Source organism: Peromyscus californicus, unplaced genomic scaffold (assembly GCF_007827085.1).
Source record: "Peromyscus californicus insignis strain IS unplaced genomic scaffold, ASM782708v3 Scaffold_8__1_contigs__length_139910024, whole genome shotgun sequence".
Taxonomy (NCBI): domain Eukaryota; kingdom Metazoa; phylum Chordata; class Mammalia; order Rodentia; family Cricetidae; genus Peromyscus; species Peromyscus californicus.
The window spans coordinates 15486412-15506017 of record NW_026294606.1 but is presented as its reverse complement, the minus strand read 5'-3'; the positions used below and the strand labels follow the sequence as shown (position 1 = coordinate 15506017).

Sequence of the window (19606 nt, the reverse complement as noted above, 5' to 3'; positions counted from 1 at the left end):
TTGGTGCTAGTGCTCTTGCTCAGCATGCTGGAGGCTGGGTTCAATCCCTCTCACTGCAAAACGCCTCCACCAAAACCAAACAAATAGTATAGAAGAATTGAAAGTCTGACTGTTTTAATTACTGTCTAATAACTTGAGTTACACTGTCAATTCTCACAAGTCTGAGATATGTAATAAAAAGTCCACTTGAGAAACAGACTTTTCAGTATCTGACAACAGAATCAGCTCTTCTTGCATCTGCTCAGCCTACAGTACACTGCTATGCAGAACCCTTTCTCACTGTGGCTGTCAATCTGCCCTGATCTGGGAATATGGTTGCCTCAGTTTCTCCGCTTTAGAAATCAAAGCTTTCCTCTTTGCCCATGTACCTGCAGCCCTCCCTCTTGTTTCCCTGTTTGAGCCCCATCTCATCCACCTTTCTCAAGGAAACCCTGGTTACCTTTCCAGCAGGTCTTGACTTACTAAAGGAGTTCATTGGATTCTTTAGAAATTTTCTTTGAAATGTTTGTAGGGGCTGCTCCCTGGCCTTGACTTTGGGCTAGTTTAGACACACTACTAAGGCTAACCTTCCTATGGATTTGCCCCAGGTGTCCAGAGTCCTTCCCACGATAGCTGACAGAGAACTACTTGGGACAAGTTCCCTGACTTCTTGCATTTTCCTGGTCTCAGATGGTTTGTACAGATCAGTACTCACCAGACTCTGCAATTCAGCAAAGCTCTGAGGATGTTCTCTGGTGGGTCTCCCTCCCCTCTCTCAGAGACCTTAACTATGCAAATTTTAGCTACTTTGGTTCCACTGAGTTCAGCCCTCTGTGCATCTCTGGGAAGGCCTTGTCCCCTCTGTAAGCCCAAGTCAGGGAGGCAGCTGGTGCAACCTTAAAGTCACCGTGTTTACATCTTTAAGAGACTGAAGCCATGGCTGCCTGCTTTCCAATCATTTTTTATAAGGTTGTCTAAAATTTGAGTTAAGGTAAGATGACACATTTGCCTTATTTATGTGTTAGGAGCAGAAATCTCTCCACTTATCTCTGAAACTCAAATCTCGGATCTCTGAAATAATGTCTACTGTGTGCTTCTTTGCATAAAAACACAGTAGTTATACATAATTGCTGATTAAAAAATCAAGATTTAAACATAAAGTCAAAGTTCTGTGTTTGAATCTTAATTATCCAACTGCCATTTATATGAACTGGTTTAAGCTTTGCTTTCTCTTGCAAAATGAGGATTATATATGGACTTTCATAGGTTGTAAGGAAGAGAAAGATTGTGTGTATGTGCATGTGTAAACATGTCTAGAGCAATGCCTGACACAGAGTAAATGCTTATTATTTGACTTGCAAACAATACTGTAATTTTTGTCCATTCCCTTCCTAGGTTATACTTTGCTCCTCCCTTAAATAGTTTGTAAGAGGTTCTCTGCATTACCTGTCTAATTGTCCGGCTAGTAGTCATAACAGCTGAGCTTCCAAGAAGTCTTAAGAAAACATTAGCTCCATTCACAACTAATTTATTCATATGCCTAGCTACAGAACAAGGAGAGTTTCAATTTTAATCCTGACATTTCACTCTGTGATCGCACATTATGTAACTCCACTTCCTGACTCAATGACAAGTGTTTTGCTCACTCTATCCTACAGTTCTTTTATCCCTAAAAGCCTCCCCCCATGACTCAAATGTTTGGAATTAGTCACACATTTCACTAATTAGTACCTACTACTTAAAATTTGAGTACAGTGGTGAACTATTACTCATGAGGCTAAGGAGAACAGTCAGGAAGTAATGTTCTACTTTCTAATGAATTCACTTCCCAGAGACTATGCTGTGAGCTACTGAAGAACCCCAGCTCTCTCTTCTATTTTCTGGATGCACTGGTGGCTTGCGGATTCCTTAGAAAGAATTTGTGAGGTGCTTTGCTGAGCAAAGGCTCTAAGCTTTCCCTGATGTTCCCAGCTCAAGCACTCCACCTTGGAAATGTATCAGGATCACCTGGGTACCTGTGGCAGAACAGATCCCTTCTTGTCCCCACTTCCAAAGTGAGTTCTGGAGCAGCACAACACTCATGTATTACCAATTTACACTCTCGGTCATTCTGATGTGTGAGGTCTTGTGTCCACTCTTATGGGCAACAGTGTCAGTATGGTAAGATTCCAGACAATAACCACAGAAGCTCAAGAATGTGAATGAATTTATCCGAGCCATGTAAACATTATGGTGTTTCAAATGGAAACATATTTCAAATGGTTCAAATGGAAACATATTTTATGCCCATTCATAACATGATAATAACCAAATGATATTAGCTCACTCCATGTCAGAAACTATTCCAATTCCCTTATGTATTTTTATCTCATATAATCCTTATCACACCCTATTACATGAGATATCACAGTTATTCTCCTTTTAATAGGCTTTTATTTTTTACATTTATTGTGTATGCACAGCACACACATGGAGGTCAGAGGACAACTTTGTAGTGTTGGTTCTCTCCTGCTATCATGTGGATCCCAGGGATTAAACTTAGGTTGGCAAGCTTAGTAGCAAGTGCTTCTGCCCATGAACCATCTTGCCACCATCTGGACTTAATTATTTTTAGATTATTTATTTTAAAGTTTATGTAATGTGTTTGTGCCTTAGTATATATGCACCACATGTATGCAGGGGCCCATAGAGGACAGGTGAGGGTCTTGGATCCTCTGGAACTAGAGCTGTGGGCAGTTGTGAGCTGTCACGTGGGTGCTGGGAACTAAACCCTGGTCCTCTGCAAGAGCCATCTCTCCAGCCCTGACAATGTTTTTAGAGAAGTTTCAGGCATACAGAAAAAGAGTTAAAGTAAGAAATTTTCCCATCTGCCCTGGGCCCTTTTCTACTTCCCAATACAGCATCTCATATGACTGACATTAATCTACAGAGTAGGACAGTTGTGACTACAACTAGTGAGCCTAAACTGGCACATCACTATCACCCGAAGTCCCTAGCTCACACTAAGCTTCTCTTTTGCTGGTGTGCATTCTATAAGTTTAGAAAAATCTACCCTTATAATACTCTACGGGGTAGTTTACGCTTTTAAAAATCCTCATATGCTCTTCGTATTCAACCTTCCCTTTCCCAGGTTCTGGCAACCACTGAACTTCCTACTACTCTCCAGTTTTGCCTTTTCCAAAATGCTAGGCTCACACACAGTGGGAAGCCTCTGCAATAGACTCCTTGCACTTACAAATGTGCATTTAAGGTTCCTCCATTGCTTTTCATGGTCTGAAGACTCATTTATTTTGGCCATGGAGTAATGTATTAGTTACCTTTCCAGTGCTTTGATAGCACACCATGACCAAGGCGATGTATATAAGAGTCTGATTTATGGTCTCAGAGGGATAAGAGTTCATGATGGCAGAGCCTAGACATGGGAGCAGAAGCAGGAAGCCGAGGTTCACACCTTGAGCGGCAGCAAGAAGCAGAGAGAATGTGCAAGAGTGTGAGTCTTTAAACTCCAGAGACCTGCCTCCAGTGACATACTTTCTCCAGGAAGGCCAAACCTCCTACACCTACCAGCCGGGGACCTAGTATTCAAACATCGGAGCCTATGGGGGATGTTCCCACTCAAGCCACCACAGTCCACTCCCTGTTCCACCCCCTAGGTTCCTGGCCATGTAGCTGACCCATGTACCATGAACTCCTGACCCTCAATCTCTGCCTCCCAAGTACTAGGATCACAAGTACATGCTTCCATGCCTAGCATGTCACTCTACTTCCAAAAACCCTCTACATAACCCACCTTAAAATTCAAGACATTCTCACTTATTAATAGGATCATGATAAAAAATATTCTAGAATACTATAGCATTTACTTATAGAAAACACATTTGCTGAGGAGGATCTCCTTTGCCAACGTCTGCACTTCTAGAACCCAGCATATAGTAAGGACTCGGGATTAGAGGAGTGAACAAAAGAACATCCAGTAACGGTACCTGCTACCACCACTTAAATAAGAATCTCCATTTTCCCATAAAGTAGGAGCTGGAATCATGCCTCATTTGTCTCAGTGGCACCAAGAACATAGCTGTGTGACAGAACAATGAAAATGCAGGGAATAGCATCATAATCTTCTCCGATGTTTTCCTGAACATAGTTAGGTCTCTAATTTCTGGTGAATCTTTCATCTGACAAATTTGTGTTTTTTTCTAATTCCTTAAGGGATTGAATCTGTTTTCTTCTCAGCCCCAGCCCATATTTCCTCCCTGTTAAGATCCTTCCCCAAAAGCCAATTATATATTTTACTCACATCTCCTTATCCTGTAGGGCTGAGTAAAGGTTTACCTAGGTCTATGTAGGCTCAGACACTATTAAAGCAGCCTCCTATAGTCCTCAGGGGCAGGGCTGAAGGCCATCTTAAAAATATAATCTATCTGGCAGTTTACTATTAACTTCACTGGCTTCTGTGATCTCACACTTTAACTGCACCTTAGGGAAGACTGCAAGGCTCCCAGGAGGCAAGTCACACACCATGGAAAAAACAACACTTCAGGAACACTCCTATTTCATCATTTCAAGAAAGATGCTGCTGGAGTCATAGTCTTCTGAAAACACTTCATGACAAAACAAATAAGGTTCACTGGTAGCCTAGCTGCAGCCGTTCCTTATCCCTACCTTTTCCTGCTAGTAACTACGCCTGGCAAGTTACCCTCCAGGTCTGACCCAATCTCAGATGAAGGCACAGATACTTCATCATCAAGATAGACAGTTCCCACTTCAATACCCATCAGAATGATATGGGTGGGCTGGGGATTATGGCTCAGGAGTACAGCCTATGTCTTACACAACCGTCAGTATCACAAATAAAAAAGAAACTAGTTAAATGTTATAAAAACTCAGTTTGCCTGCCTCCACCCTCATTTCAGACTCAGAAGGTCATGAGGCTGAGAATCTTACTTGTAACTGGCCCCCGTGATGCTCACACACTCAGAACCACTGTACTAGGTAAGCAGTCTACACAGACCTAACAGCAGGTATTTAAGAGTGTGTCATTGAGAAATGCTTCCTGGATTTCTTTAGCTGTCAACATTAAACATCTTTTTACAGTTTCTGAGCCAATCCCCATAATATCATGGAATATACTGAGAAGTCCCATATCCTCAATTAAATCACGAAACTGGCTAATATTCCTGAGTGAGACTTGGGTATTAATGTAGTTACCAAGTTTCTATCTTAAACCAAATTTCCTGAAATTAGGAAATTGCTATCAGGCTGATGTCAGTAAAACCAGGCTGCTCAAAACATGGGCTACTGTTTGGCTAAGTACCAGATACCATACCTCTTTGAACACCATTATGTGAATTGCTATCATGTTCATTATTCAGATATTCCTTTTAATATATAGTGATATATCTATATATATACTTATGTAACACATATATATGCGTATCTTTACATACTTGGTGATATTAAACTTTTTTCAATCAACTAGTGTTCATCATGAAAAGCTTAACATGGCTCATTATTTGCTTTATTTGTGACTACTCATTTCTAGACTAGAAAGGATTGAAGACTGTTTACCACTTTAATTCCTGACAAGAAAATATGTGAAATACATTACAAGCACTTGGGCTACAAGTCTGGGTGACTTAAAAATATGGCAGGAATGTTTTCCTAGGGCTTCCCAGAATGAGGTCAGACCTTCCACAGCAAGACACACAGGACATCTGCTTTAAGCTAAGCTCATATACGAGCCTTTCCTTCTTCCTGAGAACATGGTAAAAGATTGTTGCAGAATTTTTTTTAAAGACTAAGCACACACTGGGGGCTACAGAGCTTTCTGCTCTTCCAGACGACCCAAGTTCAGTTCCCTGCACCCACATTAGGCAGCTCACAACTGCCTGTAGCTCCAGCTTCAGGGAATCCAGTGCCCTCTTCTGGCTTCCATGGGCACCTGCACACATATGACATAAACTCACAGACACACAGACAGACGGGCAGGCAGGCATGCACACACATGCATGCACACATACACTCTCGTGTGCACACACACACACCAAGATAAATATACACCCTTTTTAAAGTAAGCACACAGAACAAGGAGCAGGAGTAGGCCAACTATCTTAGCAAGCTTCTGGAGGGCAGAAAGCATATGAATGTGAAGGGACAACGGAAATCAAACAGAGGGCTTTAGTCCAGAATGCAACCATGAAAGTTACGGACTTACGTTTCATCAAAAAAGATGGTACTCGAGCCAGGTGTGGTGGCACATACCTTCAATCTCAGCACTCGGAAGACCAAAGCAGGTAGATCTTTATGAGTTCAAGGCCAGCCTGGTCTACATAGCAAGTTCCAGGTCAGGGAGGGCTGCACAATAGTACCTTGTCTAAGAGAAAGGAAGAAAGAAAGAAAGAGAGAGACGGGGGAGGGAGAGAGGGAGGGAGGGAGGAAGAAAAACAAGAAAAGATGACAGGCCAGTGAAATAGCTCAGTGAGTAAAGATGCTTGCTGCACATGCCTGGTGACTGGAGTTTAACCCAGGAATCCACAGAAATGCTGAAAGAGAAATGACTCCATAAAGCCGTCCTCTGACCTCCTCATGTGCACTAGGGCACACATGCCTCTCCTGCTCCCCACATCACCCACACATACACACTCTGAATAAGACTTTTTAAAAGATGACATCAGAGCTGGGCAATCATGATGCACACCTTTAATCCCAGCACTCAGGAGGCAGAGGCAGGCAGATCTCTGAGTTTGAGACCAGCCCAGTCTACACAGAGAGTTCCATGACAGCCAGGGCTACCCAGGAAAACCCTGTCTCAAAAAAAACATAAAATAAAAATGAATAAATAAAAGATGAAGTCAAAATAGAATGGGATGACCATTTTTCAGTGTTGAAAGAAACAGATGTTCAACTACAAATTTTATGTCCAGCTAAACACTCTTTCAAATGTAAAGAAGAAATCTATACATTTTCAGGCTAAAACAAAGCAGAAAAAAGCCCGAGAGAAATTTTTGCTGGCAGATGTGACCCAAAAGAAATGCCAGTCTCTCAAATTGAAATAAAAGGTCACTAAAGGGTTAACTCTCAAATCTACATGAAAAAAGTAAAGAACACCAAGAAAGGTAATTATAGATGTAATTCTTTTTTTTAACCAGTTCTTAAAGACATCCACATGAGGTAATAACAATAAAAATGAATTGGTAATGTTACATCATGTAAAGATGTACTTTATGATAATAACAGTATAAATAAGGGGGAGGAAAAGGGAAGTACACTGGAGAAAACTTTCACATAGTATTGAAATTAAATTAGTATTAATGTAAACAGGATGTCTTCAAGTAAGAAGCTAACTGTACTTTCCAGAACAAGCACTAAAAAATTACTCAAAAGAGAGAAAATGAACAAGGAAATCAAAAGGGCCTGAAAGAAAAATCTAAAAGAAGGCAGGACTCAAGGAACAAATGAATACAAAATACACAAGGTATATAAAATAGAGAAATAGCAGGCACAGTTCTGATTTATCAATAATTATAATAAATGCAAATGGATCACACATCTAATCCAAAAGCAGTGATGGATATAAAGTAAAAGATTGAACTATATGCTGCCTATACATTATCAGTACCAGGAATAAAAGATGGATTATCATTATTAACCCCGTGGACATCAAAAGACAATAAAGGAAATCTAGGAAGAAGTATTGATCTACAGATATTGTCATTTGAATAGAACTCAGCCAATTCCTTGAAGAACACAACTACCAAAACCCACTTAAAGAGATACAGATAATATCAATGTCATGGTACCTAAAAAAGAAATTGACTTATCAAACATCTGACCACATCAGTCCTCCCCCAATACCAGACTCAAATGGTTTCACTAGCAAACTCTATCAAGCATTTAGGACAAAATGTGTATATACCCAAAACTAGAAAAGAATAGTCTAAATCTAAGAAAACTGTTTTGCTTTTAATCACAGCTAACATCATCCTTAATACTGAGATACCCAGTGTTTTCCTAAGATCACAGGAATGAAGAATATCCTCTATCACTCTTTGTATTCACCTTCATACTTGAACACACAGCTTAAATTGGCTGTCTCCATCAAATCCCTCTCCTAAGAGCTCAGGGAATTGAGTAAACATAGGGAGGAGGCAGAAAGACTCTAAGAGCCAGAGGGGATGGAGGAAACCAGGAGAACAAGACCCAATATGAACTCACAGAGACTGAAGCAGTAAGAACACAGTCTACACAGTTCTGCACCAGGTCCTTTCCGTATATATTATAGCTTTCAACGTAGTGTTTTTATGGGACTCCTGAGTGTATGAATGTGTGGGTCTCTGATTCTTGTACCCGCCCTTGGGGCTCTTTTCCTCCAGTTGGGTTGCCTTGTCCAGCTTCAATGTGAAGTTTTTGTTTCATCTTATTACATCTTATTTTGTCATGTTTGGTTGTTATCTCCTAGAAGCCTGTTCTTTTCTAGTGAGAAACAAAAAAGGAGTGAATCCAGAGGGGACAGGGAGGATGGACTGGGAGGAGCAGAGGGAGGGGCTGTAGATCTGTAATCAAGATATATTGTATGAGAAAAGAATATTTTCAATAGATGGAAAAAAGTTTCAAACTTCTGTTCAGTCAAAGATGTTAAGAATGAGAAGAAGAAACAGAGTGGGAGAAAGTATCTGTAAATTACACAATGATAAAGGCCATGCATCCAATTTATACAATTTATACCAACAAGTTAATTTAAAACACTATTATCTTTGTTGTAAAAAGTAAACTGTTAATAATTAGAATATTTTTAATTAAGAAAACTTGAGTAAATGGTAGCATAGACTGGGTGTAGTGTACATGTCTATGATCCCAGCACTCACGAGGCAGAGGCAGGAGAATTGCAAGTTCAAGGCTAGCATGAGTGACATAGCAAGAACTAAAAAAAAAAAAGCAAGACAAAAAACCCCTATTTTTAAAAATTATTGCATGCAATACTCACAGAATACAAATAAGTTACATTTTTAATCAGACTAATACATAATGACCTGGAAATTTGGCTGTAACAAGTTAAAAGGTAAAATCAAGTTGCAGTACAATGATTTTTCACATAACTATATGAAAAAAATTGCAAAACAATAGAAAAATGCCATTTGTATTACTAGGTGGGGAACAATGACAACAGTTTTTGAGGGACTTAGGTTCAGAACAAAGATAGAATATGTTACACTGTATTCCCTTCACACATTACTGCACTGTTTGACCTTTAAATCACAAACAAAATTTTGATATAAAAAAGACGAGGAAAAATAAGAACAAAGTAGAATCAATTACATGTATGAATATACAAAAATGAAGTTCATCAGTTTGTTTGTTAACTTTAAAAAAATGGTCCAAGAACTAAAACAGACACATCATCAAGAACATTTAGACAGGCATTTGGCAGTGCACTCAATATAGGGGAAGAGAAAAACAAGCCATGATATACCACTAAACATGAATTAGCATGGTTAAAATGAAGAGGGAAAAAAAGGTTCTGGGCTGTTAATGTGCTTGGCAGACAAAAGCACTTGCTGCATAAGCCCGACATGTGAAAGAGAATGGACTTCCCAGTTGTCCTCGCCCCTGCATACGTGCCATGGCATGCACACGTGTACACAATGCACTGATAATATCAACTAAAAGTTAGAGTGGACACTAAGTCCAGCAATAACTCCAAGCGCTGGCAGAGAGAGAGAGAAATGGGAACACTCCTTTACTGCTGGTGAAATAAATACAAAATGAAGGAGAGTTCAGCAGTTGCTTATCCAGCTAAACACACAGTGTTAGCATGAAATCAAGGAACCATGTTTCCAGCTGATGTGAAAACTATATCCACTCAGACACCTGCCCATGAATCTTTGCAGCAGCATTACCTATGATGGCACAAGCCAGGGGCAGCCGTGATGTCACATCGTACTAGGAATGCTGCTCTGTGACCAAAATGAAAGAGCTGTTTATCTGAGCAGCATGGGTAAATCCTACAAGAAAGTTCTCTGATCTCTACATGTGTTCTGGGACTGTGCTAAGTGAAAATTCTAGTGTGTGTGTACATACATGTATACATATGTGTGTATGTATATATGAATAACATTTATAGACTCTCTGGAAAAGACAGAAACTACACAGACAGAAAACTGGTCAGTTTCTGCAAGGGTTTTCAGGACAGAGGGCTGACCAATTACAGCACAGATTATTTTCAGGACCAAGAAACTATTTTATCTATCAGTGTCATGATAAATATATGTTAATCTACTTATCAAGAACCATGGGCTTTCACAACACAAAAAAAATATCTACTAACATTTTTTAAAATCCAAGATTTTTAAAAATTTTTAAAAATCCCCAAATGGGGATGGGTTTCAGCACAGACCTCAGACTAAGGCAAAGGAATTTAACTACATTACAAAAGCAGGACAGAACCTCACGGAGGAGATGGGAAGAAAGTTCCAAGTACCTTTGGAAACGAATGGAAACAGAGAAGGAACTATCCATACACACTGGGTAATGTTTCTTATGGAGGTCACGTTAGCAATCCTAGTATAGTTCATGGACACCAACTAGAAAATATCCATGAAGAGATGCTGAATGTAGGAGTAACACCAACTGTGAACTAGGAAGTTACAGGTAAATGAGGAAGAAGTGAACCTTCTGCATAAGTGTCTGCATTAATCTGGCACACTGTGGGAATTCCTGGTAAGCTTAACAGAATAGTCTCATCTTACCTGCAACAACATGTTTCAAGGCTCCTCAGTGAATGTCTGAAACCATGCATAGTAACAACTACAGATGCCCTCTGCTCTTTTTAATGCATACACATTTACTATAAAATACTTGATAAAATGGGCAAAATGAAAGATTAACAATAACTAATAAAATAGAACAATTATAATTATGCTGCTAATAGTTAGGTAGCTGTCTGAAAATACCTTATTATATTCTATCTACTGTGTGAGATAATACAATGCCTACACGATTAGATAAAGTGAGGTGAAGGACACAGGCACTGTGATAAGCCATTAGCCTGCTACACAAAGGTACACATGCATTGTTATATAATTGAAGACAGTATTGTGACAGCCTATGAATAAGTGACTAATGAGTGGGGAGCATTCACAGCACGAGTACACTGGACAAAGGAATGACTCATGTCCAGGGCAGGAGAGAGCAGAGGGGGCAAGACTGCACCATGTCGCTCAGAATGGCATGCAATTTAAAACTTACACATTTTTTATTTCTGGAATTTTCCACTTCATATTTTCAAACTATGGTTAACTAGATAACTGAAGCCACAAATAACGGGAAATCACTACAATACAGGCATGTAGGTTTATACAAGTCAATATATATCCCACTAATAATATAAAGTATATATACTTTATAACTCTGGTCACAGATGGTTACCTGATTGTGATGAGCACATCAGAGCAAATCTGGTTTCTAATACCATTCTCCAACAATGGGACCCAGGGACCCTTGTTGAAATGACTTGTTTTAGGGCTAGAGCAGAGAATATCCAGATGAGCCTAGATCATCCTGTAGTGCTACAGAGCAGAGAAGGGCTCAGAACCTAGCAGACAAAGATGTCACAGGAACAGGCCAAAGCAAGCACTTCTGATGGCAGGCAAAGCTGGGCAGGCCGAGGAAAAGAATGAGCAGTGCAACACTGCCATCACTGGCCAGCAGCAGCAACAACCCCTCACATGCACAGCAGTCATCTCAGGCTACTCAGCTACTTCCTGCAGGTTTTCCAACTTTTGATAACATAAAATTGGGCAGGTTAATTTTCCAAAGTAGGAAAACAGCACATACACAAACATGGGTCAAAAAGGACATAGACAAACCAGTACATGTTCAGAGAGAAAGAGACCATGTGACAGGCACGCATGAGCCAATTCAATCTGATAAATACTCAAGCCCTTAACAGGCACCACAAAAGTCATGAGATGCAGGATGGTAGGGTGCAAGGATGAATAAAATAGTCTGTGTTTTAAAAAGGAAGTGCTTAGTAAAAGGGATGAGAAACTATACCCCCGGATTAATGAATGTAGACATTCAAAGGGCTGCTGTAATCAAGAGAAATAAGATTTGAATATGATCTCAAGAATCAACAAGAATTAAGGGTAGTCTATAACAGGCTGTACTGGGCGCTAAGATCTCCACATGTCCAACACAGAATTGACTCTGTTCCAGGAAATATGTTTGTTTTAACCTACGTGTGTGCAGATACATATGTGCCACAGCACATGATGGCGGTCAGAAAACAAACTCAGGTATGGTTCCTTGCTTTCCACCTTGTTGGAGAAGGTCTTTTGTTTACTGCTGGTTATGCCAGACTAACCCATCTGTGAGCTCCCACGACTGTCTTGTCTCCACTCCTATCCTGCTGCAGGAGCACTGACATTACTAAAGGCATATGCCCCCTCATCTACTTACCTTGAGATCAGGGACCCACACTCAGATCCTCATGCTTACACAGCAAGCCCTTTACCCACAAAGCCATCTCCCCAACCCCTCTTCTTAAGTTACACAATAAAAGAACATTTTATTCTATAATTTGACATCACCTAGAAAAGTCAATTTTCTAAAAATAAACATTCAGAAGTCTAAATTTTAATATAGATAAATAGTTGAACTTTATTTCTGTGTTCATTAATTTGAGGAGTTTATCTGCCAAGGAGGTTTGTACTGATCTAAATAATAATCACTAAGAAAACAGAAATGGGAGGTATGGGCTAAGAGTACAATTAGTCTCCATATGTTTATATCATTTTAAATCATCGTGGGCATTTATCCTTTAAAAATCCACAAATCATGAGTAACATTCTGCTATTTTCCGTATTTTGAACCATGGAATCAATCATCTGCGTCAGATAAGAGAGAAGGATCTAAATGAGAATACTTCTCCCGTGTGCATCAGGAAGAACACAGTAATCACAGAGAAAGGCCCTGCCCTGTGGTTCTTCACATTTGTTTCTAAGAAGCTTCTGCTCAAAGGAAAGCAAACCCTGAACTAAAGTCAGCTACTATGCACAGTCCTTACCTCACAGTCAGTCAGGCTAGGATGGTGGCACCATAGGACCTTTATGAATTAGGTACACAGACTCATGACTGAAACTTACCCAGCTACTGGGTAGAAAGACAGACATAGCAGCCGATTAACAGTGTTCAATAGGACATAGAGAAGGTAAGCTTGTTCAAAATAGGCCACTGACTCAAAGAACCAGAAAAATGAGAAGCATTCAGGAAATGACAACAATAATGATAAACTAATTAGGACAATCAGCATATAGGAAACCTCGTGTAAGAGGAACTGGGAAAGATACGTGCTGGCATTTACTATAGCATACTATTTTGGCAATATGCTAACATATGAAAAATCAATGTACAATGGTACAAAAAATACAGAAGTCAAAGGAAGTCAAATGTAAAGTCTCTACGCAGAAGGTAAACATAAATGTGCATAGGAAAGGGCCTGGCCATGCAGCAGTCCAGGCCTCTTAGCAGCCGCACATGCCCTCACTTGCACCCTGCCTGCCTTCTGCACAGTTGAGACCACATCCATGCTCTGGCTGTACCTCTTTCTCCTGTGTGCTGAGCCCCAGCTCTGAGGAGCAACAGCTGATTTTGAGGTCTGAGCTAACCCTCCTTCCCCTCCACCCCCAGCCTGAGGCCATGGGGCCAGCTTTCTCCCTTGGATTCTAAGGACTGGGAATAAGTGCCTGGAGCTGAGCAATAGCAGATCTGCAGTAACCATAAACTCAGGCCCAAGACCTGAAATTGGCCACAACAGGGGCTGGGCAGGCAGGAAACACCTCCGAGCTGCCACAGTGTGGAAATGCCAGGGAGGACCTTCTTTCTTCATTTGCTCTGGCTTCGAGGCTTGGCCCCACCCTGTGCCACCTCTTTAGTCATGCACCCAGCCTGGGGCTGGACCCACATATGCCAAAGACAGTATGGAGGCTACCTGTACAGAAGTGGGCAGGCTCCTCTACCTTTCCTCTCCAGACGGGTGCTGCCTGCTTAAACAATTTAGACAAGATTCAGAGCTGACATTTCAGACTGCTGTTTTTCACCTGTGGATTTAACATTCTTGTTTTTTAAGTCACAACTTCAATATAATGTTACTTAATGTTTGGAAAAGCCAATTCTTTTAAATTTAGCTTACTAATTGACACTGATGAAGCAACAACCTGTAGCCTATAACTGAGCCTGGGTTACTATGAAAATGGGGCAGTCTGATGCTACCCCATCCTCAACACCTGTGCTCAATAAACCACTCAGGAAGTCACAAAAAAAAAGGAAAGAAAAATCTTTTTTCTTATGTTTCTACATTTTACACTATATAACTTTTTATATTTTATTATTTTGTTAAGATGATTGAAATAATTTATTAAAGTTAATTAGTCATCTTTCTTCAAAGGCTCACGATGGCCTGGATATCTGTAGATATCCAAAGACCATCCATTCTTAGACTCAGTTAAAAATACTTAGTGGCTGGGAGCATGGCTCACTGATACAGTACTTTTCTAATAGGCCCCAGACCCTGGATTTGGTTCCTAGCATTGAGGTGTGGGTGGAGAAAAGGATAATATAGTCAACATATGTATATTCAATTCACATAATGAGGGTGGTAGTTTAAAAACTGCAAGAAGTGGCTGGGCGGTGGTGGCGCACGCCTTTAATCCCAGCACTCAGGAGGCAGAGGCAGGCGGATCTCTGTGAGTTCAAGAATAACCTGGGCTACAGAGTGAGTTCCAGGAAAGGTGCAAAGCTACACAGAGAAACCCTGTCTCAAAAAACAAACAAACAAAAAACCTGCAAGAAGTCAATGTTTTAGACTGTGCTCTTGTACTAGGCCCCATAGGCCAGGCCCAGCCCAAATGGTCACTTGTGCTAGATGTTAGGTTATCAAACAAAACTTGTAAAGAACCAGTCCTCCAAACAGGTGGTCAACAGCAGCCAATCAGAAGGAATTCAGATCGTCTGAAATGGCAAGACACAGAAAACCCCATTCTAAACCTGCAGCTACCTCTAAGGACCAATCTGGGGTTCGTTCCTTGCTTTTCTTGTTCTACCTATAAAGCCTGCCTCCTCCACTAGCTTTAGCTATAGGAGCACCTTTTCAATAAACTGCAACTTCCAGATTCACGAAGTTCTAGAAGGACCAACTACCCCTGGAAGAAAGCTACAGTGTAGACTATGTTTCTGACTAAATCTTCCTTCGGGGATGGTGCCAAAAGAATCCCACCGTCCTGGGACTAGGAACGTGGAAATGAGGCAGGAATTAATGAAAGAAAAAGAGCAGAGGCTTTTGTTCCTGGGTCAGCAGTTTATGTTTCTGAATTTGTAAGGTATCACAAGATTCTTCTAGTCCCAATTCTAGGAACAAAATGGCCATTTAAAAAGAACTAGAGTCATGTGAGTAAAGAACATACTTATTTACCATGTATCATCATATTAAAAATATGTCACAAAATATAATACACAGGCTGGCAAGATGACTCAATGGTGTAAAAATGGTTGCCTCTGAAGCCTGCTGACCTAAGTTCCATCCCTGGATCCTACCACAGAAGGAGAGAAACAACTCCTAAAAGTTGTTCTCTGATCTAACACGTGCACCCACACTTCTACATACACACTACAATAATAATAATAATAATACAGTTCACACACACAATACAGAGTATGTTCTCAGTTTTACATAGAACACAAACAAAAGAGTGGAAGAATATACACCAAAGAATTAAGAATGAATTATAGATTTGTTTTATGTTCTTCTCTGATTATTGATATTTTCTAAGTTTGACTGTATATTTTATCTTTGAAGAAAAACATTTTATTTATAAAATATTATATTATACTTCTTAGGAATCAGTATTGGGAACAAAATAAAATAAAAACAGAGCCACAACACAAGTTTTTAAAAACAGGTAACTAATCCCTAAAACAGAAGACTCAAAGCAGTGGAGAAATGTAAAATCTCTAGAACCACGTTGTAGATGTAACCAACCTTCTTATTAAATAAGAAACACAGAACCAATGCAAAGAAGAAAGCCAAGAGGTCAGAGCTAAGAGCTAAAACCTTACCCTTCCTCCTGCGGTGGTCCTACCTCTCCAAAAGAGAGCTACTTCCTGTGTTAAAGTCTTTATATAGAGTTCCTGTCCTGCCTTCTCATTGGTTGTAAACCCAACCACATGACCGCCTCCTCACAGCCTGTCTGTATAGACCTCCAGGTTTTCTATGATTGGTATTGAGATTAAAGGCATGTGTATCCAATACTGGCTGTATCCCTGAACACACAGAGACTTACCTAGCTCTGCCTACCAAGTGCTGGGATTACAAGCGTACGCCACCACTGCCCTGCTTTCCTATGGCTTGCTAATAGCTCTGACCCCCGGGCAACTTTATTTATTAATATACAAATAACATTTTAATACAAATAAAATATCACCATACCATGTAGTAAAAATAAATAATAAATAAATAAAAACTATCAAAGGCTGTCTTTGCAAAGCTGTGAATCTAAATGCAAATTGTTTCCATGAGCAAGTGACATCAGAGTTCTTAAATACATAGGAATTTGCTATAGAAGGCATGCTTAAACCATTATAATATCTGGTACAAAGTACTCAAAATTTTCTGATGAAAGAATGTTCTGAACTCAGATATATGAGAGGCAAGTTGGTTTAAGGGGTAATGTCCTAAATCACAAGGTGGAGCAGGTGTGTGGAGAACAATGTTAGTCGAACTATAATAGACATAACTCAGACATATAAAAAAAAGACATTCTTTCCTCCCCACGACTGTTTGTGGGTCCTCTCTTAATTTGCGGTGGCCAGCTCCCTTTGCTACATAAGCATTACAGAATCCAGACATTAAGTCTGGTCTAGAGACTCATGCTTACTCATTCTCAGAAAGATCCAAAGCAGAGCTCTTTCTCAGGGGAAGGACAGCAGCGGCAGCTGGTGGTAAGAAGGTGGTCTCAGCTTTTGGTTACTGCTCTGATCTCTGGGCTTTTAACTCTGCATTTGGCTCTGTGTTTCTTATTTAATAAAAATGTTCAGAATTACATCTACCAAAAAAAAAAAAAAAAAAAAAAAAAGCAGAGACAGTATTTTGTAGCAGCCAGAACCAGGCTGTGTAGACCTGCCACTCAAAAGAGTTCTTACCTAAATTACCATTTTTTGCGATCCATTCACCCCTGTCACAACGCACTTAGTATTCACAGTATTCACTTAGTATTCACTGATTAGTTTGAAATCAGTCTGTCAGAGCCATCTGCACGGCCAAGCTCCTTCTAGCACTGTTCACAACAGACTCCCTCCATACTGCTTACATCAGAACTGGGAAAAAAGAAAAAGAAAAAAAGCTTTGGACCTCGGGGGCAGGTTTTGGTTTGGAAAAAGGGTTGAAATGTGCTTTTAAGAGAACAGTGATTTGAAGTTTATCCTCAGAATAATTTTCAGATTTTTTCCAGATTTGGGATTGTGAAGTTCAAGCTCATCTCTGAGAATTTTCTAAATTTTGTGAACCTGAGTAGTTTGTGTGATATCAGAGATGTCACTAACAAAGATACAGCAATATAAAGACCATGAACATCATTTTGTTAGACTGGTGGTATTATGGGTAAACTGTGGTTTTTAAACTTTTCTTCATAGGGTTTAACTGTGATTCACATTGACTCTAAAATAAATACCCTGAACCTGTTTTGTTTTGTTTTAATATATGCAATAGCACTCAAGGAAGGTCATACAAAAAGTAAGAAAGCAAATTCAAATTGTCAGGACTTCCTCCAAAAGGAGAGCTATCATACCCTTGGATTCCACCAACAAAGGATTTTCTTCTGAAGAAAATCATCCTCTTGAAGAGAAAAATGGAAGCCGTGCTTGAGATGGGAAATTTGAGTCTCCAGGACACAGCCCTATGAAAGCATTGGAATCAGGTGAGGAATTAGTTATTGCTAAAATGGACTAAGGGTTACCAGCTGAGAATCATCTGAGGCTTCATGCAAACTTCAGGCTGGCCCTAGTTTTCCAGCAATGCCTGGGTAGCCATGCTCTTTAAAAAGCCACAGGTAGAATTCCTGGGTACTTGGCTACAGCTGAACAGGAGATCCAAAACCACGTTATGCTGGGTGAGTGGTTTGGGGGACATACATTCGTGTTTAAATCCTATTTCTTTCAGTTAATAGCTCTGATTGTGGTGACTCACTCCCAAGCCTTCCACTCTCTCAGAGAAAAACAACAACAACAACAAAAAACTAGAATGACACTTTGTTGTTAGAATCAAATAAGATTGTGCTATGTGCAGGGTGGGAGTGGGGTGGGGGGGTATATGTGGATGTCTACATGTGCACACAGCTTAAAAGCGCCCACCACGATAATGACTTCTCAGGTTCTTCAAGCTCTCAGTCAATGTATGATTGTGTTCCTCAGCATAGACAACTCTTGCGGAATATTTGATCAGCTATTTCCCTACAGTACTGTCTCTCAAGCCCTCCACCCCCACCCCGGGCCTTCCTTTCTTTACTATATTTTCTTTTCCATTAAAATTTAATACCCCACGTACTGTGTATCAATGTTGTAATCCTCTGAAAGGCCACAGACCCTGTATTATATAAGACTTCACACGCACACGCAGACACACACACACACAAACACACATGCATCATCAGTGTTGAGAATGCATGTCAGAGAAAAGTGCCTTGGACGAGGTCAAGTGACTCATTTACTAGCAGAAATAGGTCTGGATTAGAGATCACAAAGTGCTAGTCTGATACCAGCTTGTGACTGTCTTGCTTGGTGTATTTTTAATAAAAAAAAAAAAAATTAGTTGCCGATATTTTCTAATCAAGAGATTTCAACTAAAACACCCAGGCATCCAACTGCTCACGAGATATCCGAGTGTCGCCCCACTGAGCAGGACAGAAAGGGATCCCGCAGCCCTGCGGCCCTGGCCCCCGCCCCGCCCCTAGGGATGCTCCTACAAAACGCCTCCCTTAATAACCCGCCGCGTAAGGACAACCGTCTGGGGACCGCTCGGCGGGCGCCTAACTGGCGGCAGGTTCCGAACCTCTTGGCGCGCTTCGCTCTCCGGCTTCGGAGCCCTGGAGCCGGCGGGTCGGGCTCGCACGTTAGGGCCGGGAGGCCCAAGCACTGCTGGGGTTCCGCGGCTCCGGCCTGCCCGCAGCCCCGCTCCCGCTCCCCGCCTGCCGGGCCGGGCCTCCCCGCCGGGCGCGCCACTAGCAGCAGGACCGACTCCCCGCCGGGCGCGCCACACAACGTCTCCCCGGGGCGCGCGCACGGGCCACTCCGCGGCCCGGCCGCCGAGGACGCCGCGTCACCCGCGCTGCCTTGCGCGCGCCCGGCCCGCCAGCCAATAGCCAGAGTCACTCTGTGCACGTGACGTGCACCAGCCAATGGCGACGGGAGGCGGCCCGTGGCGCGAGGGATGGCGCCTAGGGGTTTCGAACCTGCGCGCGCGCGCGGCTGGGAGGCCCATCTGGGGCTGTGTGGTCCCGCGGTGGGCTCGTGGCCGGTGCGCGGAAAGCCGGAGGACTTTCAGGGCCCTGAGGGAGACCCTGCAAGATAGGGGCACCGACTC

At 41.4% G+C, this 19606-nt stretch overlaps 1 protein-coding gene across 2 annotated transcripts in view; it reads right to left on the bottom strand.

Moving 5' to 3' along the window:
• The window catches only part of Ptpdc1 (protein tyrosine phosphatase domain containing 1), a 55808-nt gene extending 36523 nt beyond the window's left edge, over positions 1–19285 (bottom strand). For both annotated transcript variants that reach the window (XM_052727852.1, XM_052727853.1), the window contains exon 1: positions 19076–19285. The gene's annotated coding sequence lies outside the window, so the exon portion shown is untranslated. The remainder of the gene's footprint in view (positions 1–19075) is intronic.
• Between the last annotated feature and the right edge of the window lie 321 nt (positions 19286–19606).